This window comes from Mustela lutreola, chromosome 3 (genome assembly GCF_030435805.1).
Source record: "Mustela lutreola isolate mMusLut2 chromosome 3, mMusLut2.pri, whole genome shotgun sequence".
NCBI classification, from domain to species: domain Eukaryota; kingdom Metazoa; phylum Chordata; class Mammalia; order Carnivora; family Mustelidae; genus Mustela; species Mustela lutreola.
In genome coordinates, this window is record NC_081292.1 from 27,476,149 (window position 1) to 27,499,328 (window position 23,180).

Sequence of the window (23,180 nt, forward strand, 5' to 3'; positions counted from 1 at the left end):
ATTGGGATGAAATCATGCCAAAGTTTGTTAAATATTTTGTGTGTTTCATAATTTGATTTGCTAATATTTTCTTTGAAAATTCAGTTTTTATGTTCATGAATTACTTACATTAAATAAATAAAATGAATTTGGAAGCATTCTATTGCCCTCTATTTTTTAAAAGAATTTGTGTAAAATTGTTATGATTTCATTAAGTGTTTGATAACATTTACCAATTAAACCATCTGGGTCTTGAGACCTCTTGGAAGAAAAAAAAATTAAATTGCAACAAAAAAACAGATGTAGAGATGGAGCTAGAGAGATATTATGCAAGCAAAGTAAGTCAGTCAGAGAAAGATGCATACCATATAATTTCATTCATATGTGGAATTTAAGAAACAAAACAGATGAACATAGAGGGAGAAGAAAAAAAAGAGAGGCAAACCAAAAAACATACTCTTAACTCAATAGAGAAAAAATTGAGGGTTCCTGGATGGGTGTTGGGTGGGCAGATGGGTTAAATGGGTGATAGGGCACCTGTGATGAGAACTGGCTGTTACACATAAATGAAGAATCACTAAATTCTACACCTGAAACTAATACTACACTATATGTTAACTGGAGTTTAAATAAAAACTTGAAAAAGAAAAAAAATACATATAAAGCCCTTCATAGCTTTTAATTCTTTATGTGTCAACTTTGACAAATTTTGTTTTCAGATTTTTGTTAATTTTATTTGAATTGTTAAATCTTGAAAATAAAGATTTTTCTTCATACTGACTTACTATTCATTTAAGGTCTTTATGATGCCTGATGGTGTCTCCTTCTTCATTTCTAACATTAGTAGTTTATAGCCCCTTTGTGTTTGACTGTGATCAGTCATGTTGGAGATTCATGTCTTACCAAAATTTTCAGCAGTAGGCTTGTTAAATTTATTATTTTCTACTTTTTGATTTCTACTTACATTTTTAGCTATTTTCTTCCTTCCATTTTCTGTTTCGCTAATTTTAGCACAGATTTCTAGCTTCTTAATGTGGTATATTTCATCCTTAACATGTATCTATTTGTTAAAGTATTGTGATTTTTATTTATTGTATTTCTACTATTTAACAGTTTGATTCCTGCAGTTTCATACTGCAATCAATAAAAAGATGTCTTTATGTTCTTGCTTAATTATAATAGCAGCAACATAGTTCTTGTCAACTAATTCCAACATTTGGGTCAGCCCTTGGTGTGTTTCTATTTAAGTGTAGTTTATCCTCTTTTTTGGGGATATATCTATATCTGTATTTGTTTCTATATATGTACATCTCTCTATCTAGAGAGATATATGTATAGAGATAGATACATATATATGTATTTGGACACATATATAGAAAAACATGTATATAAAGATAAGTATATGGAGACATATGTGTATATGAAGATAGATGTGTATATGGCAATAGATATACATATGCATATATACATCTACATTTACATATCTATCTGCTGAACAAAAATCAAGGATTTGAACAAAAATCACACTATTTCACAGGAAAATAAAATTACTAACTCTACAATATGTCATTTACAAGGTCCAGAATGCAATAAAAAATAATTAAAAAATTAAAAATCAGATTTGCAAAGAAACATGTATAGTGAAATGTATATATAAAATACAACATATAAATATGTGTACATACAATATAAACATGTTATAATATGTAAATATAAATATAAATATAATTGTTGTCCTTCCGATAGGCAATCAAATTACTTACTCTTGTACCTGTCAGGCAGATGTGCTTTTTATAAAAGCACTCACCATAGCACATACCCTCCCCAAAGTCCATTACCACACCACCCTCTCCCTACCCCCCTCTCCCCGGCAACCCTCAGTTTGTTTTGTGACGGTAAGAGTCTCTTATGGTTTGTCTCCCTCCTGATCCCATCTTGTTGCATTTATGCTTTTCCTACCCCCCAAGCCCCCACATTGCATCTCCATTTCCTCATATCAGGGAGATCATATGATAGTTGTCTTTCTCCAATTGACTTATTTTGCTAAGCATAATACCCTCTAGTTCCATCCATGTGGTTGCAAATGGCAAGATTTCATTTCTTTTGATGGTTGCATGGTATTTCATTGTATATATACACCACATCTTCTTTATCCATTCATCAGGAGATGTGCTTTTAAAGGATAGACCTATTTTAATCTTCCTTTTAGTTCTAGGTCATGTATCTTAATGGAGAATTGTCCTTATTCCCAAATAGGACTTTGCAGGGTAAACTAAATAATCTAAGTGATCAGTGAGATCTCCCCGCAAGGGCTGGGCTTTAACTCCAACATTTTCCAGAAATGCATACTCTGTGATATTTTGTTTATACCATCACAACCACTTTTTGCTAGGTTTCCCAGAGGCCTCCATGAAATTACAACCAAGAGCATGGCCAGTGACTTGAGGAGAACCCCTTTATGTATTTCAGTCATTCCTTCTCTAGATAGCCTTATCTTTTCAAATAGTCTGCTCCACAAATTCCAGCATTCTGAGAACTAATGACCCTTCATTTCTACATCTCAGTTCAGATTGGGATCCATTTTCTTGATTAAGAATATATTCAAAGGATGAAATTTAAGGTGAATGTGGAGGTCTTATCATGGTTCCAACTTTTCTCACTGTGCTGTTTACTATTCAATGCCAAAAACAGTTGCAATATATACCCAGTTTTTCCATTGTTTAAAAAGGAGGCCACTCTACCTTAGCATATAGTAGAAAAATAGTTATATTTTTAACACTATAGGGAATTTGGTTAATTTATAAAAAGCTACTGACTACTGAACCATGTCTCTGCCTAAAAATTAGAAAAACTAATTACACACATATACACACTCACTCACACACCTATGCACAAAAAATCAGTAGAAAATAATAAAGGTCTTGGGGCACCTGGGTGGTTCAGTGGGTTAAGCCTCTGCCTTCAGCTCGGGTCATGATCTCAAGGTCCTGGGATCAAGCCTCATATTGGGATCTCTGCTCCGCAGGGAGCCTGCTTCCCTTCCTCTCGCCCTGCCTGTCTCTCTGCCTACTGTAATCTCTCTCTCTCCGTCAAATAAATAAATAAAATTTAAAAAAATAATAATAAAGGTCTAATCCCACCTTCAAATTATCTTGATAAGCAAGAGAATTAGAAATAATACTAAAGACAGTAGGTTCACACCAAAAATTTGCTAAAAATATCAAAGCTTAACGTACTTTTAAATATAATTAAAAGACATTAAGACATTTACACAAAACATGAAAATACAATATGTGAAAATCAGAAATAATCTGAAATGAAGTGTAAGAACCAAAGAAAAAATTAAAAAATAAAAACATCATTAGAAATTAAGATCAAACAAATGAGAACCCAAGATGCATTAAAGTGATGATAATATTTTGAGAACTGTAGAAGGTTAAAAAGAGACAAATTTAAAAGTCAAACATAGGGGTGCCTGGGTGGCTCAATTGGTTAAGCCTCTGCCTTTGGCTCAGGTCATGATCCCAGGGCCCTGGAATAGGCTCTCTGCTCAGCAGGGAGCCCACTTCCACCTCTCTGCCTGTTTCTCTGCCTACTTGTGATCTCTGTCTGTCAAATAAATAAATAAAATCTTTTAAAAAAAATTGGCAGAAGACATAATTAGATTTGCAAAGAAGACATAGAGATGGCCAACAGACACATGAAAAAAATGCTCAATATCACTCAACAACAGGGAAATACAATTCAAAACTATAATTTCACACCTGTCAGAATGGCTAAAATCAACAACACAAGAAACAACATGTGCTAGCAAGGATGTAGAGAAAGGGAAACCATTTTGCACAGTTGGTGGGAAAGCAAACACAAACGGCCTGCTCTGGAAAATAGTATGGGGGTCGTCAAAACTAAAAATAGTACTATCTTACAACCCAGAAATTGCATTACTAGGTATTTACCTAAAGAATACAAAAATATTAATTCAAAGGGATACATGTACCCCAATGTTTATAGCAGCATTATCTACACAGCCAAATTATGGAAACATCTAATTTTAATTTTTATCTTTAAATATCTAATAAGGGGACAGAAAATGGAGTCATTGTTTTTATACTAGCCATTCATTACTGGGAAATGACACTCAGTCATTACTACCTGACATTATGAATCACTATAATTAATTCAACTTATTGTATATATGATATAATTTATATATTATATACATAACTTATATATTATACTTATATATGTAATGTGTGTATGTGTATGTGTGTATCTGAAGACCATAATAGAACAACTCTAGCATATTGACCTACTCTATTCCTAGAAAATACAGCCACATATAATGTTTAAGGATTAGGGAAAGAGGTCAAGATTCAAACTCAAGATGAAAGGGGTTGTGTTAAAGGTAAAATTTATGAATTTTGAGGGGCACCTGGGTGGCTCAGTGGGTTAAAGCCTCTGCCTTCGGCTCAGGTCATGATCCCGGGGTCCTGGGATCAGGCCCCGCATCGGGCTCTCTGCTCAGCGGGGAGCCTGCTTCCCCCTCTCTCTCTGCCTGCCTCTCTGCCTACTTGTGACTTCTCTCTCTCTTTCTCTATCTCATTAAAAAGAAAAAAAAATTATGAATTTTGAAACATTTTGTTTGCTGAAAATAGTAATGATCCTAATATGATAGTCATATTTTGTTAAAACAATTATACCAAAAGCTCTTAGGGGTTAGAGGTCAATTTTATACATTATGATGTGTTTCACATCACTTCCCATTATAAAAGGTAAGGGAACTAATTTACTACTTTGCATATATTATTTTTTCATATATATGGTTGTGTTTTAATGAAGTATTTTTTGTTCATAAAAAGTGTTCTCTTATACATTTGTATTTATAAACAAACAAATGTGCTCTAGATATGAAAAAGAATTTTTAAAATTTCATTTCCAAACGCATCTCTACAGTTAATGGCAAACCAAGATTTGGGCCAGGTGTTCCCAAATACAAAACTATACTTAATTTCACTAAAACTTGTCCATATAAAGATAAGCAAAATTAAAACTGGAAATATCATTAAATCAATATACACCTAAAGAACAAGTTCAGAATACTCTTAAGAGAATATCCATGTAGGAAACACCATCTTATTGTTTTAAGAATGAATTTTACTTGGTGACTTAAATACATTGAGGATGTTTATAAATCAACCACTAATTGTGACAGTTAAAAATGTATCCCATTTGTTTTTAAAAGCCTCATATGAAATTATCACCATTGCCATTATTTTTAAAAAGTTAACAATTTCATTTTTCTAATTCAGTTAGTGAAGATATATGAAGCTTACAGCTTTTACAGATTAAGTAAACTTGTAAAAAGAATCTGAGATATTACATAATAAAATAAAATAAGAGCCTTTACTTTAGTTATAAACAAACATATCTCACAGCTAATTAATGTTTGAAATGGTAGTGAGAAATTCATAATAGAAATACTACTGGCAATGAGGTAAACATCACAATATTAATTTAATGAATGGGACAAATGCAGTAGCTGTAAAAAAGAGAAACATAACAGAGCAATGTAACTGTCCTGACTGGGTATGGAAAATACAGCAGAAGAGACTTCACTAACAGACTGCCACTTTAGAGAGTAAGTGTTGTTTTATTTAAAAATATTTTATGTATAATACCAATGAATTAGTAAAAACTATTTATTCTCAAATCCCTATATTAATAATATAACTGTTATCCTGACTTTCCTTGCATTTGAGAAATCAGTGTATGTTGGATTGCAGCATTTCATGTTAAAAATATGGAATATTATCCAAATATAGTATTTGAGGCCTCAGCAACTAAAAAAAACCCCACAACCACTAGAAAATTACACGAGCATGAACTGGCAAGGAAGGCAGGGATATGTATACTCACTTTCCCGATTAATTGGTAATACTCAGAAAGCACGTGCACATAGTTGTAGTGCATAAGGCATAAAGGGCAGCTTCTAGTCCAGTATTACCTGAGATTTTTCTGAACACCATAAAGGGCATTTGGGGGGGAACTTTTCTGGGCAGTATCTTTTCTCGAATCTCATCTAAAGGTCTGGGAACTCCTTTCCACACAACCCAGCTCTGAAACAAAGCACTTGGTGATCTTTAATTTGAGAGGTCTAGATGATACTTCTGAGCTATACTGATTGAGATACAAACTATAGATACGATAAAAAGAAATCAAGTTATAATTCAATGAGATGGGATAAAACATAATTATTCTAAGAATTTACTATCTTTTGATTGTTTCACCAATTCCATAAATTCCACTGATCAAATATTCATTTTGACTTTTGGTTAAATGAAAGTTTGAATTAAAAAAATGTTTTCCTCTTAAAAAAAAAAAAAAAAAGGAGGCCGCCCCCACCGGCCAAGCGCTCACAGAGCCCAGAGTTCCTCCAGTGATGTCACCCCAGAAGCCCCCCAAGGTGCCAGAGCCTCGGGACAGAGGAGCCAAGTGGCCTCGGGTTCCCGACCCCCCGGAGCGCGTCCCAGCCCAACGCCACCAACGCCCCCCACCCCCACCCCACGGCCCTAGCGTACAAGTAATAATATAAGTACTTCATATACCTTCTGAGTACAAGTAATAATGTAAGTACTTCATATACCTTCTGAAAAATAAGTCCAGTGATGTACTCTAACAACTAAAAAAACTTTGCAGATTAAACAAATCTGTATTCAGAGATTAGAGGTCGGAAGCACATTTTATCAAAAATTTAGATTCCCAGGGTAGGAGCAAAGGTGTACAGGAATTAGTTTTTGAGGTTATAAATCAAAGAACAATGACTATGCAGGTTTTTTTTTTTAAGATTTTATTTATTTATTAGAGAGAGAGAGCACAAGCAGGCAGAGGCAGAGAGAGAAGCAGGCTCCCCACTGAGCAAGGAGCCTGATACGAGACTCGATTCCATGACCCTGGGATCATGACCTGAGCCAAAGGCAGCAGCTTAACCAACTGAGCCACCCAGGCGCCCGATTATGCAGTTTTATGTCTGATTTTTACCAGTTAACATTATATTTACCCATAATATTTAATGTTACAAATTAATAATATTTTACCAAAAATGGTTTATTATAATTATATGCATCAGTCCACACTATTGAAGATCAAATTACTTGTATATTAGCCAAAACACTTAATACACTGAATCAATCAAAACTGCATTTATATTTCTCTCACATAGAAGTCTGGAAATAATCAACCCAGAGTTAGGCATCTCTGTGGTAATCCAGCATCTTTACATGTAGTTCCTACCCTCATGTCAAATAATGTTTCCCTTCAACTTCTTGAACTCTAAGCATGACAACATAGGACAGCATAAGAAGGAACGGAAGAAGGGTAAGGCCTTTCCTTATAAAATCAATTCTGTTGAAATCACAATGGTGATCTCACCCAAGTTGTAATTCATTAGTCAGAATTAAATAATGTGGCAAAAACTGTGTTCTAACTGAAACATGCATATACATTCCTTTTTATTCCTCCTAGGGAATATTGTGCCCAGATCATAAAAAAATTGGTATTTATTTATTTATTTATTTTGAGAAAGAGAGAGAGAGAGAACATGGCAAAGGAGGGGCAGAGGCGTGGGGAGAAAGAGAATCTCTAGGAGATTCCCTGCTGAACTGAAAGCCTGATGTGGTGCTTGATCTCAGGACACTGAGGTCATGACCTGAGCTGAAATCAAGAATCAAGAATCTTCCCCCTAACTGACTGAGCCACTCAAGTGCCCCAGGTAGTTTGTATTTCTAAGAAAAAAAATAATGAATACTGTTATGCTTAAAATTAAAAAAAAATTAAAATATATATATATATATATATTAGGAAAAAAAAGTTAACTTGTGTTGTAATCTCTACCAGAAAGCCCAAATACGAAAAGGCACATTTGTAAACTGAACAATTGTAGAAGCATTAAACTCAAAACCTTCAGATTTTCAGTTATATACAGGGTAAAATAAAACCATAAAATTCAAATCACTTTCTCAAAGTCACACAAATACTTAATAGAACTACAAGAATATGAATCTTGATCACCTGGTTATTAATTCATGACTGATTTGAATATATTCCACCTTCAAATTTGTTTCTAACCAAGAACAAAAATTAATTTTACATTTTAAACAAATAAAAGAGTGCCCTTTAAAGCTTTTTAAAAATCTTTTTAGTCAGTTCTTCAAGTGCAGTAAAACACCTGGATATAAATATCCAGATCCTGAGTGTCTATTTCAATAAATTATCACAAAATGAACAAATCTACAACTACCCAATTCAAAAAATCACTATAAATCTAGAAGAACCTGATTTGCAAACTATGAACCAAGAGTTCCTTCCTCTACCCAAAGTTAAGTTCGAGAATGATTTTAAGGGCATAAATTAATTTTATCCAACTTTGTTTTTATATTTATGGAATCATATATCTATATGCATTATGTTTGTGAAATTTATCCTTTTATGTAGCTTGTTCATAAATAACTTGTTCATATTCATAAAGTATCATTGTGTGAATATATACTTGATATCTATTCTATTCTTTCTAATATCATTCTATTAAATACTTGAGTCTTGGGGTGCCTGGGTGGCTCAGTGGGTTAAAGCCTCTGCCTTCAGCTCAGGTCATGATCCCAGGTCCTCCAATCGAGCCCCGCATCAGGCTCTCTGCTCAGCTGGGAGCCTGCTTCCTCCTCTCTCTGGCTGTCTCTCTGCCTACTTGTGATCTCTGTCTGTCAAATAAATAAATAAAATCTTTAAAAAAAAATCTTCAAATAGATACTTGAGTCTTTTTAGTGTTCTGAATACTGCCTGTATGAATGTTCTTATACATGGATTTGGAGCAAGGATATAGGCATTTCTATTCATTATATAGTTTAAGAGAAGAATAGTTGAGTTATATTGTATGTGGATATTCAAGTCTGTTAAACTTTCCAACTGTTTGCACTAATTTTCCTTCTAACATTAGCTACTGAGAATTCTATTTTGCTCCTATTCTTACCAAGACATAACATAGCCATTATAAATAGTTTTTCATAGTCATGCTGGATTGCAGAGAGTGGGACCAAGTTTTTTGTCTGTCTTTGGTACGTCTTGAGTGTAAACTCTTTCCATCTCCAGACTTAGAAAACGGTTGGCAGCAAAGTACCCAGAAGCACCACAACGACTGGAGGAGTAAGTCACTTAGTGAAGGTTCACATTCTGATTCATACCAACATGACACTAGTCCAGCTCACAATTATGTAGTAAGAGTAGTTTTAGGAATAGAGGGATTAAATGGTTAAAATACTGAAGCTATTTAGAGGTAAATGCCTTTTTCCTTTCAACAACAATATTGACTTCATGAGGCATGCTAAACCATAGTAAAAAGAATTATGGACATAGCTATAGATATTTCTTTAGATCTTTGAAAGAATGCATGCTGTTTTTAATGTATCTTGATTTGGTCTTTTCAATTTTAATTCAAAATCAAGTCATAGTTCCAATAATTAGGAATAACTCTGTCTTAAAAAGTGATTCAGGCCACTGCTAATGTAAAATCAATTAGGCGTAACACTCCTTAAATCTTGGAAAAGGAGCTAGTTAATACTGTAATTGCCCTGAGCTGTGATTAGGAACATGTTTTATATGTGATTTTATTTGATTAAGATGTCTTTTCCAATGCTTACAAACACAGGACTATTAGACTTGTTCTACGGTATGCTATGTGGTGGTAGAAAAGATAACATTTATCAGACTATATTTTATCTGAATATTTTCATTGTTAATATATCTTTCAATTCATTATAAACTTGTTGGATGCCACTGCACGGTTGGAGTTGAGGACCAAACCAGGCCCTGACATGTGTCTCCTTCAAAGTCCGGACACCTTGACAAGGTTAAGGACAGGAAAGTTGAGTGCACTGAGGAAGGGTCCTGCACTCACCTACCTAACTTCCCATGCACTCCCCCTACAGAAGGGAAAGATGTGGTCAGGGTCATGAGTTCTTAGTTGGTCCTTATTGTTCCTGTACCTCCCATAACCCACTCCCTGGTTGATTGTCTTGCTAATGGCTTCAGCTGAAACTACCTGGTATCAGGAGGTTTCCTTGTAGTAAATATAAACTTGTTATAGAAACTTGTGGTCATCTGACAATGTACTGATGTAATGCTCCTTCTATTCTGGTCTGCCTTATAAATGATTGTAAGATGTGGAATAAATTTGGCACTGTTGGACATCATCTTCAGTGTCCCTCCTGGCCCCATCTCTTTGTCTCTTAATTTCTTTTCACCATCCTCTTAGCCCTCATGGTTTCCCTGGTCGATTCGTCGTGCTGGCCGCGACATAAACTTGTATTTTTTTTTAAAAAATGAACATATAGGGAGGGGTGTCTGGGCGGCTCAGTCGGTTAAGCATCTGCCTTTGGCTCAGAACATGATCCCAGGGACCTGTGATTGAGCCCCACATCAGGCTCCCTGCACAGTGGCTTGCTTCTCCCTCTCCCTCCACCCTGCACCCACCCCCCACTCACGCTCTCTCTCTCACTCTCTATCTCAAATAAATAAATAAAATCTTTTTTAAAAAATAAAAATATAGATTGAACATACTCCATAAAGGCAATTTTCTTTCGAAATTATTCTGATCCTAAGTTGCCAAAACCAACAGGAACATTAAAAAAAAAAAATCAACATATCCCAGGCAGTAATTCTTCAAATATTAATATTATCAGAATCACAAAAATGGGAGAAACTTTACAAATTCAAAAGCAAAATACTACTAGATAGAAGATACTATTTCATAGAAAATGAACAGATTGTGAAAAGAGTTAAGGCAGTAGCCTCTTTTAGTTATTTTTATAGAAGATGCATTGATTTCAAGCAGAATCCTACAGAGTAATACAAAATGTGCATAGTAAAGCTGTATAAAAACAGTTCTTAAACTGCACCTATAAATACCCTACCCATCATTCATGGATCATTCCAAACATCAACTTTTAAGAAATCATATTAAATCATTCAATGGGATGTTTTCATTTTTTCCCTATGTCTCTTGTGTTGGCACATAATATGCTTTCAAATTCATTTTGGGACATTTCTGACTGCAGACAAAAATGCACTTGTTTAGGGCATTTAGCTTTAGTCTACCCAGGGATTCCTGAACATTTTCTTGCATTTAACTGGTATATAACATTTCTTATCATGAATAATGATTTTTGTCTCCCACAGAGTACAAATTTATTGTTTCTAATTATTGACCTAACTTAAAATTGGGAGGTACAATCATACTCTAAATACATATTCAAAAAGATGAGAATATATATTTCCACTACTTGCACAAATAGATAACCTGTGGAAGTGTTTAGGTATTCTCTATATTTAAGTGTGTATGTGAGTGTGTGTGTGTGTGCATGATTTCTCCCAAGTTTCATAATGAAATCAAAATATTTCAGCAATAATGTTTATACATTTTAGCTCAGCCATAAAGTAGTAATTTAGGTCTTTCTGTGTGCAAATATGTGTGTGTGTGTGTGTGTGTGTGTGTGTGTGTGAGAAATTTCATTCTTGTTTTGGAAATGAAGAAATGAATCCAAAGGAATTAAGTGATTTAACAAAATTGTAGTCAAGTAGTTTTCATATTTATATTGTAGCTTTTATTGCTGCTTCTTTCCTTTGTATTACCACTAAATAATTTACGTATCTGTTTTTACTCATTATATCTACATGAATTATTTTTGTGCTCATAATTTTATGTAATTTAATTTATAAAATGCTATATTATTGATAATATATATTTATATATTTATTAACAGTCAATCAGTAATAAAAGTTAATAAGTGCATGTTTTCAATGCATTTCAGAGATGGTCTTGTGTAGAACATGGGTTACTGGTATTACTTATTTTATATTTTGTTTCAGCACTGGAATTATAATGATCATGAGTCTGGAAAAATGGTTCTAAAACATTTGGAAACTCTGGAAAATGGTTCTAAAATGGTTCTAAAACATTTGTATGTAACAAACAAAATTTCAATCAGTTTCTTTTAACCTGAGTAATATTTGGAAGTACTGCACTTAAATGTATACTGTAAATATTTAGTATGAAGATTTCCATGTAAACTATAAGAAAGGGTATATAGTTTTTAATTAATTATGTGCCTTAGGTTTGTATTTTAATATATTTGAAACTATTTTACATACAAAACGTTTCCCTAGATGGTTCTTTGACAATATCAGCTAATGTCTCATTAGAATGTAAACATATTCATCAGAGAACTGGCTCTCCTGGGATGAGTCAACCCAAAAGAAGAGGTTCAAATGAGCTGCTGAACTTGGAAGTTTGTATCTTAGCCTTTTCCTCAACCAGGAGCAAATATCATTCTTAGAACTTCCTTTAGGAATTCCCTGATTTACTACATAGATCTTAGTTAGAGACCCCCTTTATTAAAGGAGCAGCTGCTATGAATTCATTCCAGGACTGTTCACTGGACATATCTCACTGTGAGATGATAGGAACCTGCAGCTCTTGTGTGCTCTGCTCCCTCTGTCTGTGAGCACTGCTCTACAATCCCCCCCCAAAAAAACCCTATCTTATAATTATACTGTTATTAATAATCCATGTGTCCCTGTCCCCCTATAATAAATCATGATTAAAGTATTGGACAAATATAATCTTTTTTTAAGTAATTATTTTAAAATTCAAGGGTAGCTTGGGCAGGTCAATTGGTTAGGTGTTGGCCTTTTGCCCAGGTGATGATCTCAGGGTCTCTGCTCAGTAGGGAGTCTGCTTCTCCCTTTCCCTCTCTGTTATCTCTCTCTCTCTCTCTCTCTCTCTCTCAAATAACTAAAATAAAACCTTTTTAAAAAAGTAAATAGAATGCATTCAAAAAGAGAAAAAAAATCTGATTTTTTGAGTTTTATTTACTTCTTCCTTATATTTTTCCAATAATAAGATTTCAATCACTGAAAAACATATCCTTTTGAAAGAGCAATAGTATAAGAAATAAATTATAAGTATAGCTTGAGATACTCTCTGAAGCCCACCAACATTTTTAAGAAACTCTTCAGGCAAAAATTTTAAAAATCTCATTAATATCACTAGCTTATTTGGAAAGAAGACAAAGGGGTTCTAAAATGTAATGGCTACAATTCTTCAGAAGCACCCATGTGGAAAAACCCTAATACTCATGTTAATACAATTCTGTTTTTAAGCACATTATAGTGAGTGTGTAGGATAGAATACTATTTGAAAATGTAGCATGGAAAAATATGACGACATATTTAATTTTAAAAGTTCAAATGTTAGTCAGAATTTATACAATTTTATGCTCTTTCCATTTACAAGTAAAAATGCAATTTTATTCACTCTCCCCATTTTAATAGTTTTCCACAAAAATTTAAAAAAAAAGCAAAATAAATGCTTGCTTTTTAGTTTTCAGTGTTACCTCAGAAAGGAGTGATCATTAGTTTTTCAGAAATAAAATACTCAAATGATTTAATTCATAACAACAATGATAATAATAAAAGTTGTACCTTAATCTGCAAAATAATTTCCTGACTGTGGGAATTGCACCATTTCAGTGAATTTAAAAATAATAATAATAATAAATCTGTTCCCAATTTTCTGCTTGTGCCTCAAAACATTTCTGTGTGAACAATGGGAGAAAACAGTATCTGTCGAGCCCTTGTTACTCCAAATGTTGTCCATGAACTAGAAACAACAGGATCATCTGTGAGTTCTTTTAAAAGTGCAGAATCTGGGGGCACCTGGGAGGCTCAGTTGGTTAAGCAACTGACTCGGCTCAGGTCATGATCTCAGGGTCCTGAGTTGAGCCCTGTGTTGGGCTCTGCTCTGGGCATAGAGTCTGCTTAAAATTCTCTCCCTCTCCTTCTTCTCCTCCTCTCCGCTCTCCCTAAAAAAAAATTACTTACTTACTTAATTTTTTTTTAAAGTGCAGAATCTGGGAACCTCCCCAAAACTACTCAGGGTCTATATTATAGCTAGAATCTTAGCTGATCAATTTCCAGTAGAAGTTCGAGAACCCGTTTGGCAGGTCTATAATTCATGAAGTTGTCTATACCTCAGAATCACCTAGAAGGATATTAAAACTGCTGATGCCTGATCACAGTTACTGTGATTCAGGTTTCACTGGGTATTAGGGTTTTAAATTTCCCCAGGTTAATGCAATGTAACACTAAGTTTGAAAACTTATTATCTAGGCTCCTTAAGAATGCTTTACCTCAGGTAATTCTGGACATATTCCTGCACTTAGGACATTACTGCCTTTATTTTATAAATGGAAAAAGAACTGAAGTTTTCAAATGCCAGAGCCAGTATTTAAATTATAACCACCATTTTCTGTGAGTGTCATATTGTCGCCGGTACATGGTCACAGGTCTCAGTGAAACTCAAGACCACACATATCAAGGTATATATACCAGAGACAATATATATACTACTAAAAAGGAATTTTGTGGGTTATTGTTTTCATACAAGATTCATTAACACTGAAGTGATTTACTAGCTTATTTTAATTAAAACCTGGCCTTTACTCTTTACACTTCTTTTCTATACAATAACACAAGAGCACCATCAAAACTGAGGAGTGCCTTGAACCATTGTCTTAAAGTGTATGATATTGGTTGTTTGTGTGTATGTCTGTAAAATGATAGATACACATAAATTAATAAGATTAAAATTGCCAAACTGGATGTTACATTGAAAGAATAAAGGAAGGTCAGAAGGAAACAAATATATCTTGAGTTTATATGTCTACTTGAAAATCACAGTAATTGCTTTATGTAGGGCACACACTCGATTCTACATTTTGGCAACAAATATGAAAATGGGGGGACGCCTGGGTGGCTCAGTTGATTAAGCAACTGCCTTCAGCTTAGGTCATGATCCCAGCATCCTGGGATCGAGTCCCACATCGGGCTCCTTGCTCCGCAGGGAGCCTGCCTCTCCCTCTGACTCTGCCTGCCACTCTGCCTGTGCTCACTCGCTCTCTCTCTCTGACAAATAAATAAATAAAATATTAAAAAAATATATGAAAATGGGAATTTTTTTTAAAGATTTTATTTATTTCTTTGACAGAGACAGATCAGAAGTAGGCAGAGAGGAAGGCAGAGAGAGGAGGAAACAGGCTCCCTGCCGAGCAGAGAGCCAGATGCGGAACTCGATCCCAGGACCCTGAGATCATGACCTGAGCTGAAGGCAGAGGCTTTAACCCACTGAGCTACCCAGGCGCCCCTGAAAATAGGAATTTGAGCAGTTTCAAAATCATACTTCTTATTAGACATAAATAAAATAATCATATAGACATAGAAATAAATAACACTAGATAAGACCTGAGGGATTTTATTGAAAAAGTTTCTTCATAAAGAACAAGAAAAAATAATCTCCAAACAGACAAATATTAAGTGGATATTCTTTTTCTAAAATAATTTTTAAAAAGCTTTTTAAAAAACTGAACATGAAATAAAAAATTCACAATATATAATTTTAAATTATGTTTTACAAGCAGACTAATTCTGTGAAAGTGTTATATGTATTTGTAAAACACTAAAAAGGCAGTAACTATAAATTTGGCTAAGCCCTGTATATGATACTAGGTAATTTATAAATTTCATTTTACATATACTTAGTAACAGCTTCTTAGATATAATTCTCATATTTTATAGAGAAAAGAGCAGATATTAAGGTTAATTATTACAGTAGATTTAGTTTATCTAATGGTTTGTGAAAAGTCATAGCTATTAGACTGAACAGCTATAAATTAAAATTGAGACAATCTTGGCTTACTTATTCTTCCATATTTTCAACAACAAAACACCTCTCTTCTTTGTTGTAGGCCTTATAAATCATGGTTTAAGAAAAGGTGATGTAGATCAGGAATCAGACAACAAGTAGGCAAATCCAGCTTTCCTCAGGTTCTTGTAAATAAAGTTTTACTTATACCCATCTGTTTGATTGTCTAAGGCTGCTTTCACACTACAGTGGTAGAGCTGAGCAGTGGTGATAAAGATAATAGAGACTTTCTGACTTGGAAAGCCAAAAACATTTACTACATGGCCCCTATTGAAAGAGTTTGTAGGTATGTAGACATATAGACATAAAGAACAATGTTTTCTTAAATGTTAAGTTTGGAATACTAAGATTATAGTCAGTGTGCCTTGAAAAAAATGTTTTCAACTATCTAATATCTCTGAAAAATTTGGGTTAAAGAAACTATTCAACTGTTTCTCAGAGTTTTAAATAAATTAAACCTTAACACCAAAGCATACAAATCAATGTGCAGAAATCTGTTGCATTTCTATATACCAATAATGACGCAGCAGAAAGAAAAATCAAGGAACTGATCCCATTTACAATTACACCAAAAACTGTAAGATACCTAGGAATAAACCTAACCAAAGATGTAAAAGATCTGTACTCTGAGAACTATAAAACACTTACGAAAGGAACTGAAGATGACACAAAGAAATGGAAAAACATTCCATGATCATGGATTGGAAGAACAAATATTGTTAAAATGTCTGTTCTACCCAAAGCAATCTACACATTAAATGCAATCCCTATATAAATACCACCAGTATTTTTCACAGAGCTAGGAAAACAATCCTAAAATTTGTACAGAACCACCGAAGACCCAAAACAGCCAAAACAATCTTGAAAAAGAAAAGCAAAGCAGGAGACACCACAATTCCAGACTTCAAGCTATATCACAAAACTATAGTCATTAAGACATTATGGTACTGGCATCAAAACAGGCACACAGATCAATGGGGCAGAACAGAAAACCCAGAAATGAACCCACAACAATATAGACAACTAATCTTTGAAAAGAAGGAAAGAATATCCAGTGGGGAAAAGAATGTCTCGTCAACAAATGTTATTGGGAAAACTGGAGAGTAACATGCAGAGGAATGAAACTGGACTACTTTCTTACACCATACACAACAAATAAATTCAAAATGGATGAAAGACCTAAATGTGAGACAGGAAACCATCAAAATCTTAGAGGAGAATACCTGCAGCAACCTTTCTGACTTCGGCCATTTCAACTTCTTACTAGACACATCCCTGGAGGCAAGGAAAAAAAAAGCAAACATGAACTATTGGGACTTCATCAAGATAAAAACTTCTGTACAGCAAAGGAAATAATCAACAAAATAAAAGGCAGTATCCAGAATGGGGGGAGATATTTGTAAGTGAACCCTGATGAAAGGTTTGTATCAAAAATCTATAAAGAACTAACTTAAGCTCAACACCCAAAAAACGAATAACCCAGTTAAGAAATAGGCAGAAGACATGAATAGACATTTTTCCAAAGAAACATACAGATGGCTAATAGACACACTACAAGATACTCAACATCACTCATTCACGGAAATACAAATCAAAATTACAATGAGATACCACTTCACACCTGTCAGAATTGCTCAATTTAACAACACAGGAAACAACAGATGTTGGCAAGGATACAGAGAAAGGGGAACCCTCTTACATTCTTGGTGGGAATGCAAACTAGTGCAACCACTCTGGAAAAGAGTATGGAGGTTCCTCAAAAAGTGGAAAATAGAGCTACCCTATGACCCAGCAATTGTACTACTGGGTATTTACCCCAAAAATACAAATGTACTGATCCAAAAGCAGCAAAGTCCCCAATAGCCAAATTATGGAAAAAGCACAAGTGTCCATCGACAGATGAATAGATAAAGAAGTTGTAGTATATATACACAATGGAATACCACTCAGCCATCAAAAAAAAAAAAAAAAAAAGAGAGAGAGAGAGAGAGAGAGGGAGAGAAAGAAAGAAAGAAATCTTGCAATTTGCAATGACGTGGATGGAACTAGAGGGTATGAAGCTAAGTGAAACAAGTCAATAAGAGAAGAACAATTATCAGATGATCTCACTCATATGTGGAGCTTAAGAAACAAAACATAGGAAAAGAGAGGAAAAAATAAAACGAGGAAATCAGAGAGGGAAAGAAACCATAAGAGTCTCATAATCATAGGAAACAAACTGAGGGTTGCTGGAGGGGAGGGAGTTGGATGATGGGAAAACTTGGGTGATGGGCATTAGGGAGAGCACATGTTGTAATGAGTAGTGGGTATTATGTAAGACTGATGAATTACTGACTTCTAATCCTGAGACCAAAAATACACTATGTGTTAATTAAATACTTTATATGTTAATCAATTGAATTTAAATCTAAAAAAGAAAATTAATAGATAAATATTTTAAAAAATAAAACAAGACAAAGGAATATATAAAAAAGAAAAAGAAAAGAAAATCACATGGGACAGGAGAAATGCATAGGCCAGTATTTTCTTTTAAGAAATATGGCAAAGTGAAAAAACTGACCCTGCCTAGCTTTTGTGAGTTAGGAATAATTGAATAAAATTGGAATAAAAAAATGTTTCTGTTACTTGATTTTATATCACATGTTCAGAAATGACTGTATTGGCTGCTATATTCAGGCCACATCGGTTCTTGGTAGCACCAGAATAACCAGTTTAGTTGCAAAGGCAGATTTTCATTAATCTGAGAATTCCACAATAGCCAGGATATTTTTACTCTGTGGTGAGAAAGAAGCAGCTTGATAAGGGGAACACAGACTTAGGTATTATTTGATAGTTACAGGAACATGCTATTTCAGAAACAACAAAAAAGAGTAAATGTATTTCTTGATTATCAAAGTCCCTGCATTTTATTACAATATACATTTTTTTGCATAAATTTCAAAAGAAACTAAAATTTGATAGTCTCAAAAGATACTCCAAACATTTTATACCTGATTTTCTTAGGAGTAAATACTTACAAGGCAACATACTTGCCTTTTTACTCTAAGAGGATGCCATCCTAATTCCCTAAATTCTGTGGATCCAATCTTCATATGGCTTGAAGTGAAAAATAACTTATTTTGGTAAAAGCATGAAAGAGAAAACAGATAAAGTTTGATACATTGCTTATCTAATTAGAGAAATGTGAAGTGTATCCTCTCAGCAGGCATGACACATTTAGTGAAGGTCAATACATTCAAAAAAAGTAAGCATACATTAAATAGTTTGCCTCAGCCTATGGAAATTTGATCATTTACCTTGTCAATGTTTTATCAAGTGAATATCCTAATTGCTGATTTTTTTTTTTAAAGATTTTATTTATTTATTTGACAGAGAGAGTTCACAGTAGACAGAGAGGCAGGCAGAGAGAGAGAGAGAGGGAAACAGGATCCCTGCTGAGCAGAGATCCCGACGCGGGACTCGATCCCAGGATCCTGAGATCATGACCCGAGCCGAAGGCAGCGGCTTAACCCACTGAGCCACCCAGGCGCCCTCCTAATTGCTGATTTTGTAGTCACTGATTTACTAGAAGATTTTTTTTAATTCATCATTTTACTACTGTTCAAAATCAGGGCTGATTCACTGTATGTATACGTGTGTGTGCATGCATGCACAGAAATGAATTAAAATGCAGAGCCTACACAGGTACCATATTCAGAATTAACTCCATATATGATTTTGTACACATTTGTATTTTCTTTCATAATTATTGCCCTTCTTTGTATATTAAACCATTTTTTTCAAGCTCCTATTTTAAAAATTGTATTAAATTTTTGGGGCACCCGGGTAGCTCAGTGGGCTAAAGCCTCTGCCTTCGTCTCAGGTCATGATCCCAGGGTCCTGGGATCGAGCCCCACATCTGGCTCTCTGCTCAGTGGGGAACCTGCTTCCCCCTTTCTCTCTATCTGCCTCTGTGCTTACTTGTGATCTCTGTCAAATGAATAAATAAAAATCTTTAAAATTGTATTAAAATTTTAATGTTCGAGAAGAATAAATGAAAGAAGATGGGATTGGGAGGGAGACAAACCATAAGTGACTCTTAACCTCACAAAACAAACTGAGGGTTGCTGGGGGGAGGGGGTTTGGGAGAAGGGGGTGGGATTATGGACATTGGGGAGGGTATGTGCTTTGGTGAGTGCTGTGAAGTGTGTAAACCTGGTGATTCACAGACCTGTACCCCTGGGGATAAAAATATATGTTTATAAAAAAAAATTTCATGTTAATTCCAGTATAGTTAGCATACAGTGTTATGTTAGTTTCAGATGTATAGTGTAGTGATTGAAGAGTTGCATGCAACACTGGGCGTTCATCACAATTGTCTCTTTAACCCCTATCACCTGTTTCATCCATCCCTTCACCCACCTCTCCTCTGAAAATCATCAGTTTATTCTCTATAGTCAAGAATCTGTTCCTTGGTTTTTCTATCTTGCTTTCTCTATTTTTTTCCCCTTGCTCATAAATTGTTTTGTTTCTTAAGTTCCACATGAGCAAAATCATATGGTATTTGTCTTTCTCTGAGTTATTTCACTTAGCATTATACTCTTTAGCTCATCCATGTCTTTGCAAATGGCAAAATATTAACTCATTTTAAATGTAATCAATACAACAGGGGAAACAGACACTTTTTTAAAGTAATTTTGAGGTGAAACACATTCAAGGCTTTTTTTTTTTTTTTAAGATTTTATTTATTTATTTGACAAAGAGAGAGAGCACAAGCAGGAGGGTGGCAGGCAGAGGGAGAGCTAGAAGCAGGCTCCTTGTACCCCAGGGAAAGCCCAATATGGGACCTGATCCCAGGACTCTGGGATCATGACCTGAGCCAAAGACAGTGGCTTAACCCTGAGTCACCCAGATGCCCACATTCAAGGCTTTTTAATCCATACCCATCAACATGTGTTTGACAAAAAAATATATTATACTGTTTATCCCAATCATATTTCAGTAATAAAAATTTTTAAAGACACAATATTTGTATTTTCAGTTTAAAATTATAACTGATGGGCGCCTGGGTGGCTCAGTGGGTTAAGCCGCTGCCTTCAGCTCAGGTCATGATCTCAGGGTCCTGGGATCGAGTCCCATATGGGGCTCTCTGCTCAGCAGGGAGCCTGCTTCCTCCTCTCTCTCTGCCTGCCTCTCTGCCTACTTGTAATCTCTCTCTGTCAAATAAATAAATAAAAATCTTTAAAAATAAAAAATAAAATAAATAAATAAATAAACAAAATTATAACTTATTCAAAAATAATTTATGAAAGATTTATGTGTACTATGTTAATTCTTTTAACTAAGCTAAAGGGAAAAAAAGATTTTTTGCTAGACTTGTCTTCAACAGCTAACTATTAAGTAAGCAGTCTTCTATACAAATAACTACCAAAATATTGTCAGAAAAATGCAGGTAAATTAATATAGTTATATGGTAACAAAGGGAGTAACAGTTAACCTTCCGTTGGAGATGATAAAGAAGGTTTTGCAGAGCAGGAAACAGTGGAGAGGAATCATAATTGTTATTATTCTTTTTATAATTAGAATTTTGTCATCTGGGAGGGGAATACAAAGCAATTCTGGAGCATAAGGAGAGAATTATAGGCCAAAGTACAGTTTAAGGAAGGGTCTTGCATATTTTGGGAACAAGACTATTTCTTTAACAAGAGCAACATAGTACTTATCAAAATAATGAGAAATGAATCAGAAGAGGTGTATCGGGATTAGTGATTCTTGAAACAAACTAATATTCAGTGAATATTTGGTGAAGCAATGCACTGTATTATGTAAATTTTCAGGAATTAGATGGTGATTTTTTTAAGCAGTGAATGACATGATTATACATGTATTTTATTTAAAAAATTTTTTAAAGACTTTATTTATTTATTTGACAGAGAGAAATCACAAGTAGATGGAGAGGCAGGCAGAAAGAGAGAGAGGGAAGCAGGCTCCCTGCCAAGCAGAGAGCCCAATGCAGGACTCGATCCCAGGACCCTGAGATCATGACCTGAGCCGAAGGCAGCGGCTTAACCCACTGAGCCACCCAGGCGCCCCCATGTATTTTATTTTAAACAGCAGTTAGATGTTGACCTGTACTGGGGCAGTTGCCAGTAAAGAAATTAAAAACAGTAAACAAAAGGTGTAAGAAAATTAGTAAGCATATACTCTGAAAACAAATGTAACTGGAAGTTTGTTCTTCTGAATACCCTTAGGATATCCAAGTATATGGATCAACTAAGAATGATTAGAAAAAATGGCTTACTGTCATAGACAATGTAACAGATCTAACCGAACACAATAAATGAAAGTTATTCAGTTCTTATGCATTGTTAATATTATAAAATATAAACATTAGACATAGAAAATATATTTGACTTCTTTGTCCTCCAAACCTGAGCAATTCCTATTATCATTCATTCCTTTTATTTAAAAAAATTGCCAGTATCACTTATTACCACATAACTACTTTGCTGATTGTTTTTAATATAAGCTCAATGACATGGGGCTCCTGAGTGGCTCAGTGGGTTAAAGCCTCTGCCTTTGGCTCAGGTCATGATCCTAGGGTCCTGGGATCGAGCCCCGCATCGGGCTCTCTGCTCAGCAGGGAGCCTGCTTCCTCCACTTTCTCTCTCTCTGCCTGTCTCTCTGCCTACTTGTGATCTTGGTCTGTCAAATAAATAAAATCTTTAAAAAATATATATATAAGCTCAATGACAGCAGGAATTTCTGAGGGTCTTCTATCTCTTTCTTATCATCTATTTATATATTTCATCTTTATCTTCTTTCAAAAATGGTAATTAATAGCACATTGAACAATATAAAAATATTGTGAAATCAGTGAAAAAATAGGTGGACAAAAAACTTGGAAACCAAAGATGATTGAGAACGCCCCCGCCTCCAAAAAGAAACTTAATTTCTCAAATCATCAGGGAAGAGAAAGTAAAAGCCAGTAAGCAAAGTGGTTTGCTTAGCAAGAATTCAAAAGTTCTTGGGACATGGAGACACCATTTACTTCAGAAGCCAGGGATATAAGTGGGGCTTAAAATGAAGACTGAAAATAATAACACAACATCATAACATCATAACATCATAACATAACATAACATAACATAACACAAAAACTGGTGGAAAGTTTTATGAGGAACCATTAACTATCTAGATCCCCTTCTGCATATCGCATAGCATGTGACTGAACCCCCTGAACCAAGAAAGAAGACTGGGGGATGGGCAGAATAGGGAGGGATTACTCTTTGCTCTCTGGAGATGTTTACACACCTATGGAGAAACTATTATATAAAAAATAAGACAATTAAAAGAAATGTTACATTTTGGGAGTGCCTGGGTGTCTCAGGTAAGTGTCTGACTTCAGTTCACG